Source organism: Anser anser, assembly GCF_964211835.1.
Source record: "Anser anser genome assembly, chromosome: Z".
Classification (NCBI taxonomy): Eukaryota; Metazoa; Chordata; class Aves; order Anseriformes; family Anatidae; genus Anser; species Anser anser.
Window position 1 is genome coordinate 87,865,110 of NC_139723.1, and position 7,118 is coordinate 87,872,227.

Genomic DNA, 7,118 nt, shown 5'->3' on the forward strand with positions numbered 1-7,118 from the left:
GCAAAGAAGTTTGGTTAAACAAAAATCTTCTGTAAGTAAGTAAAAGGTTGTAACTCACAAATTTTAGATTGTGCCTAACTGAGAAAAAGAGAGAAAACTGTAAATTTGTCAACTATAAAATCATAATAAAACAGTAAAAACAAGACTGTGAGGTATAAAAGCCAATCCATGTTTCTGAAAGCACGAAGCCTGCCAGAGACCTCGCAGCATCACCTGATGATTGACACAGAAAAGGAGTCGTCTCTGATAAGGTGCTGAGAGCAGAGCTGGCTGCAATGTTCTCACCAAAGGAGAGCTCCTCCAGGTGCTCGCGTTGGCGCCCTCCTCACGGAGCAGCTCTGCTGGAAACGTCTCCAGGAGGTATCTGCAGGAGAGGCTCTGGAGCAAACCCTCCTGAGCAAACCGCAGCAAGGAAGGAATTCAGTGGTTCTGAGGAGACCGAGATAAGGATTTGCTAAGCTGCTGCATGCAGGAACAGGCCCCTGATTGCAGAGGGGAGCAGAGAGCGACAACTCTTTCACCAGTTTTGAGAGGGGGCCAGAGGGGAACCTGGGACAACAGCAGCCTGACTTTGCAGACAAATTGGCAGAAATGGTAACATCAGTAAACCCATCGGCAACTACAGAGCAGTGGGAAGGCGTCTGCAGCATTTGGCCGCCGTTTGTCTGTTACATCTTTTCAAAAAAGTTTGCAAGCACGTGGATGGAATAACCTGACGGCGGTGTTTTTTAGGAAACCTTGCAGGATGGTCACGGGTGGAATTGGAAGCTCCTTCCATGGGCAAATTATTGATTTCAGAATAAGAGAGAAAGGATGATGAGCTTCTCAGGGATCTGCGCTGCAACCTAACACTAAGTATAAATAATTTGTAAAAGATCTTGAAGTGAAAAAATTTATGGATGATCATTAAGTTATTAGAGGTAATAAAAACCAAAGGCAGCTGGGAGGAGTTGCACAATAATTGCATGCTGCTGAATGAGTGGGCAGTAGTACAGCAAGATGACATTTAATTTGGATAAGTGCAAAGTAACACGGAGAGCCAAGCCCAGCACAAGAATTCAGAGATATGTTCTGCCCCACTTATTCAGGGGCTTATTGCTGCCATTTGCTGATGGGCTTACAGAAACATCAGCTCAATGCCCACTGCTGGTCAAACAAAAACAAAGGAGCCCAAGCAGACTAGTTCAGAACAACGAGGAAGGAAATAGCACAGTGAACAGCATACAATAAAATGCTACAGAATAAATCCCTTCTGTGTCCTCAGTTTGATTACATGCAGCCTTCTTCTCTCTAAATCCTGGGAACTAAAGACTAGAGGAGATGCAGCAGACCTAGCAAAAGGTGGGAGCAGGGCCGTGGAGATGAGCAAAGGTCGAGGAACATTTGTGTACTTGCAGGGAGTAGGTGTGCTACAGGGCTGCAGCCTAGAGAGGAGCTGGAAGAGGGGGATATGAGCCACTAAAGAACAGCTGATAATTCTTCCCTACTCGCCATAATATAAGAAACAAGAGAAACAAAATTAAATAGTTAAAGTGATATAGAAGCAAAGAGAAGGAGATATTTTTTCACGCAGCATGGTGGAATTTGTTATTCCGGTATAACGCCAAAAATGTTCAAAAAGGATCTTGACCAGTTCACAGAAGAAAAAGGTATCGAAGCCTACAAAAGACCAAGCTAAAGACGCTGGCTCAGGAAGCCCCCGAGCTGCAGCGGACTGGCAGCAGGAAGGTTGCACGGAGGAGTCGCTGCCCACCTGCCTCGCCGCTTGCCACGGGTGCTGTCAGAGGCAAGGCACCGGACGTGAGCCCAGACGTTAATTACAGCGGCCTGTGGCTGGGTTTTGGGGGAGCGTTGGCAAGGACAGTTCATGGGGAGGGCAGCGAGGCTGGTGCAGGATGCTCCTGCCTGGGAGCACGTGGGGTGGCACATGCCCCGGGTGGTGCAACAGGAGAGGCTGCATTGCTCTGCAGATACCGCAGGGAGATTAGAGGCTACGGCCCCGGGTCCGGCACTGCTGCCCTGACAAAGCCGCGTACGACCCGTGTGAAACAACTGTGTTTGTCAGTGGATCTGTTAGAAGTTTCTGTGTCAAAGTCTGTCCTCAGGTCACATCTCGTGGTGTGCTGGGTGCTCTCCCGCACCTACCACCGACCTGTGCTGCTGCATGTCGGGTGGAGATAAGGCGCTCGTGTTGCTGAGTGAGCCAGGACAAGGACCTGTGAGAAACTTTACTTTTCAGCACTTTTCTGTAAATATTGCAGGCTTCTTTCTTTCTTTTTCTTTTTCTTTTTCTTTCTTTCTTTCTTTCTTTCTTTCTTTCTTTCTTTCTTTCTTTCTTTCTTTCTTTCTTTCTTTTTCTTTCTTTCTTTCTTTCTTTCTTTCTTTCTTTCTTTCTTTCTTTCTTTCTTTCTTTTTTCTTTCTTTCTCTCTTTCTTTCTCTTTCTTCCTTTCTTCCTTTCTTTCTCTTCCTTCCTTCCTTCCTTCCTTCTTCCCTCCCTCCCTCCCTCCCTCTTCATTTTTTTTCTGCAGAGACATCGGCCTGGGTTTATCAGTACCACACTCATTCAAACAAAACCAAGGTTTATTAAACAGAGACAGAACGTGAAATCCAAGAGAAAGAAGCAGTTTGGATAGCAAATCTCATGCGATTTGATTTCTGGTAACCTAAGCAATGTAAGGCATTCTCAGCTCAATTTCCGAGAAAGCAGAATGGCCCCGGCACTGTGATGGCAACGCTCTCATCAGCGCGGGGCCCCTGCCAGCCGGACACTGCTCTCTGGGGACGTATCTGCTGCTGGCCCAGCCTCTCAAGTTACCCCACTGACTGGAAAACTGACACACCACAAAACACACTGAACTGCGAGGATTCCTGGTATTGTCCAAAAACCAGGCTGCTGGCTGCATCAAAGATGTTAAAAATGATTAGCGGACGCTTTTCAAAGCCTTTGGGTTACCGTACCTTGCAAACCAGGTCAAAAAATTCTACCGGGACTTAAAAAATCCATACACACACTTTTTTCTTTTTTTTTCTCCCCGTAAACTGTGAATTGCTAGTAGAAACAGACCTTTTCTCAACTTCTCAGCTGTTAGCTTTGCAGCCTCAGTAGGCTGTGTTTGTCAGGTTGATGGTTAGACTTAATGACTTGAAGTTCTTTTCCAACCTAAATGATTCTGTAATTTTATAATTAGCATATGCATTAACTCTGAAGCAGAAGAACTTTGTAAAGAAATGGCTGACAAAAATAATTGTCAGCGCTTACGTTGGTATTCTCCCGGTGGTGTCTCAAGAAAACACGTTTTTCCAGTGAATTGGAAGTTTCTCTGCTTTGTTTCCTTTAAGCCTGTGTTTGACCCATCTCCTGGTCATCCCTGAATCGGACACTGCTTACGTGACAGCTCTGGTCTCCCGTTAAAAGACAGACACAGAGTGCAACGGAGGGACCCTTGAGCACGTTCGCCCGACACCAGCCCAGTGTGACGGCAGGCTGCTGCCCCAGCTGTGTGTGGCCACTAAGGTGGCCAGTGGCCGGCTGCTGCGGGCAGGGCCGGTGCCCCCTCCTTGCCTCGCCGTGCCCTGCTGCACGCCTCTGCTGCGCCTGCCCCCTGCACGCCTCTGCTGCACCGCGGCTGTTGACACTGGCACTCGCCCACATTGTGCTGGCCCTCGAGACAAGAAAGCGATTTGTCTTTCTTTGGAAGTGTTTTGATTATTTTGCATTACTGTTGACATTGAGTAGGAAGTTATGAAAGCTGGTCTTTATGTATAATATATCAGCACTTGCTGCCGGTGCCTGTTTGACCTCCTTCCAAAATGCTCAAAACCGCAGGGACGTTACAGTAAATCCCGTCAAAGGAGGGACAAGCATCTCGCTCGTGCCTCCAGTGTTATATAGTGATTGGAAACTGAACAACAATTAACCCAGCCGAAAGGCAGGTCAAGCCTTTCCACAACTGGAGACACTTAGAAAAAGTCCTCTGACTTTCCAGGCGGCAAAGCCCAGCACAAAGGTAAATGAATCCGCCCTCTGCATTTAGGGGATAATACTAATGAAATGGATAGACTTCAGAAGTGGCCATCTGAAGCCTCAGCTTCTATCTGCTAAAGCTTTATCAGCTTATATCTTCTAAAGCTACTCCGACGTGATGTGCTGCTGACACACAGCTAACGGAAATGTGAATGTGGGATTTGTATCTGGGTGATGCACAGCGCTACCCTAGCTGGAAGGTGCTCGGTCTAATGCCAACAACAGGAAGCACTTTGTCTTCTGAGGTGCTTACCCGGGTGTTGTTACCAAAGTGTGCCACAAATCTCTTTAAAAGGATATCTTGGTTTAGGCCGAGGGCTTGCTGTTTCATCCTCATAAAGCATAATTTTCTTATGTTCAGAGCCATTTTTCTGTGTGTTCACAATCATATTTTCAGTCCCCAGACATTTTTGCAATGCCTTAAAAAAGATATATACTGAAATTATAGATACAATTTTGTCATTCAGTCAAACTTCAGCCTGGTAAAATATTAAAATTTCTTATGAACATTTTCCAGAAAAAAAAAAAAGAGGAGTGATCACTGTTGACAAGTTTTGCAGTGAGAGAAGCATTGTTTTGGAGCAAAGATTATTCAGTAACAGCTTTGAATATTGAGCTGTGTTGATGTGTGTCTGTAAACAGCTTTCTTCCTGCTCAGTGAGACGTGGATTTATTTTCTTATCTGTGGAAATACGATAATGAATTTCTATTTTAAACTGAGGGCTGACAAGATAGTGGGATAAAATCTATAGCTTTCCGTTATTGCTTTTATGATCTGTTAGGCTCGGTGGAACCAGCGGCGCGTTGGGAATAGCACATTTAGAAAGTCCCCTTTGAAATCATTAAAATGCAATAACCATCTACAAGACAAAGACGTTACAAAACTCGACGTGCAGCTCGCACCCCACCAGATGGGCCAGCCTCTCGCCCGGGTGACTGAACTCCTGCTGCTGTGCGCAACCTCTGCAGGCACCGAAACCGCGGGCGGGAGGGCCCCTGCAGCCGGCCCCGCTTCCCCTCCCGGCTGCGTCCCCGCGGGTTTGCCATCGCGCTGCCTTGGCCGGGCTCCTTCCTCAGGGCCTGCTGGGCGGGCAGCGCCTGGAGGCCTCTGACGCCCGCGGCCTCTGGGGAGTCCTTGCGGCTGGGAGCCCGAGCTCCGTGGTGGACCCGGTGGCCCAGGCTCCGGTGAACACACACGTGCTGCCTCTGGCGCCGGGAACTTCTGCGTTGTCACTTTCCATCTCACCAGAGTTTTTCAGAAAGCGTTGCTGCGAATTTACAACTGCTATTAAATAGACTAGCATGTCATTTTGGAAAGTGCTCTGGCAGCGGTTTATCATCGTAATGCTATTTGGTAAGCCAGCGGAGAGTCCGTCTGACTTCCTAAAGAGCATTTTCTGCTTCGGTTGTAGCTCTATTAATCTGTTCAAGCCAATTCTGTAAAACCCAAGCCATCTGTATTTGTGAAGATCATGCTTTATGTAGATTTTCTCTGTGTCTACTGGCAGTGCATGATTAAAAGTACTAGGGATTTACAGTGTAAGTCTATATATTGGCATGTTGCAGTGACCTTCTAAGTAGCATTTCCCAATATTTGACTAACAGCAGCACAGTTAGGTCCAGCAGCAAAATACGTCATGGCTCCAAATAATGGAAATAGCCGTGCTCTTGCAGTGTATCATGGCTACAAACAGTGGAAATAGCTATGTTGTTGCCATGTTTCGGCCTGTTCACTGAGCTTATATTTATAATTACCAAAGTTCCTTGTCAATTATGCAATAATGTTTAGTTAACCTTTCTGTTAAGCAGGCGTGGTATTGCTAGGAAAATGATAAGCAGTCACTACAGATCCTAATCGAGTAAAGGTCTGTCCCACCACGCTTGTAGAGGCCTCGGAGGACTCCTGTGGGGTTTGCGTTGCCGCTACTTCCCCGCTCTGCTCCAAGCCGCGCGCTGCAGGTCCGCATCTCGCCAGCGGTGCCACGCACGCTGGAAGCGCGGCTCCGAGGGAGCGACCTCGGAGCTTGCATGTGGACTGCTTCTGCCAAGAGCGGCTCCAGAGAGAGCTCCCACAGCAAAGCAGCCTCTGCAACCTCGTGCTCGAAAGAATTAGTTTCTGTATGGTGCCGATGGTGACACCAAGGGCTCCTCAGGTGCAAACATGTTTGCTAGATGCATTGGCTGTGCGAGTCAATGGGCAGAGCTTGGAATGCTTTTTGTTCTTTTTATGTGGCTCATCGTAGTGAACTTGACTGCATTAATCATAGGAGATGTGTTGTTTTAACATGCAATTAATACAGAATAGTTTGTGAAATGCTTACCAATAAATGTAAAAAAATATAGGAGTTATTCTTAGCAGTCCTGACGTAGCAAAGGCAGACAGCAAGTGCTTCATCTTAAGCGCATGCTTAAATTCATTTCTGTTTAGCAAAGCACTTAAGTATTTGGCTGAACTGCAGCCAAGCAGTTTTGGCAACAGCTTAGTTCTGAGGAGAAAGTGTGTTTTCTGTCAACTGCATTTCCTTGGTGCCTGCTGACATGACGCAATCTAAGCGACAAGCGATGAGCACTGTCCCGCAGACACTGGCAGGAGCCGAGGTTCCCTGTCTGGCTCTGTTTCCTCTGCGCCCAAGAGTTCAGCTGCTAGGTGGGTTGCTGGTTTACGTGCTAAGAAGCAGAGTTAAAACATTCAATGCTCCGTACTCAAATCTCAATACATGGAAAGGAAATGAAGTTATGAAAATTGGGTCAGGTAAATCTAGGCTGCCTGTGAATGACAACCCCATTCCCACCTGCAGTCCAAAGCCTGTGATGTGGATGCCTTTATTGGAGCTCGTTGCCTTGGGCTTTCTTATAGTCAATAGAGAGATAAAAGCACTTTCATGGTAACATTCATTTGACTTTTTTCAGATGTCTGTTTCAGGATGAGTTGAATTGCATTTCAAAAGCTCCTGTTTCTCTCTGCTGGGGATAAAAGGATCCTAGAGTGACTAGGTCAGATGATTTCCATCCCTGTGTCCACAGGAAATGAAACTCTGGAGACAAGGAGCAATAAAACACAGAGATGGTGTGACTGAAAAGTAAAATCTGCTT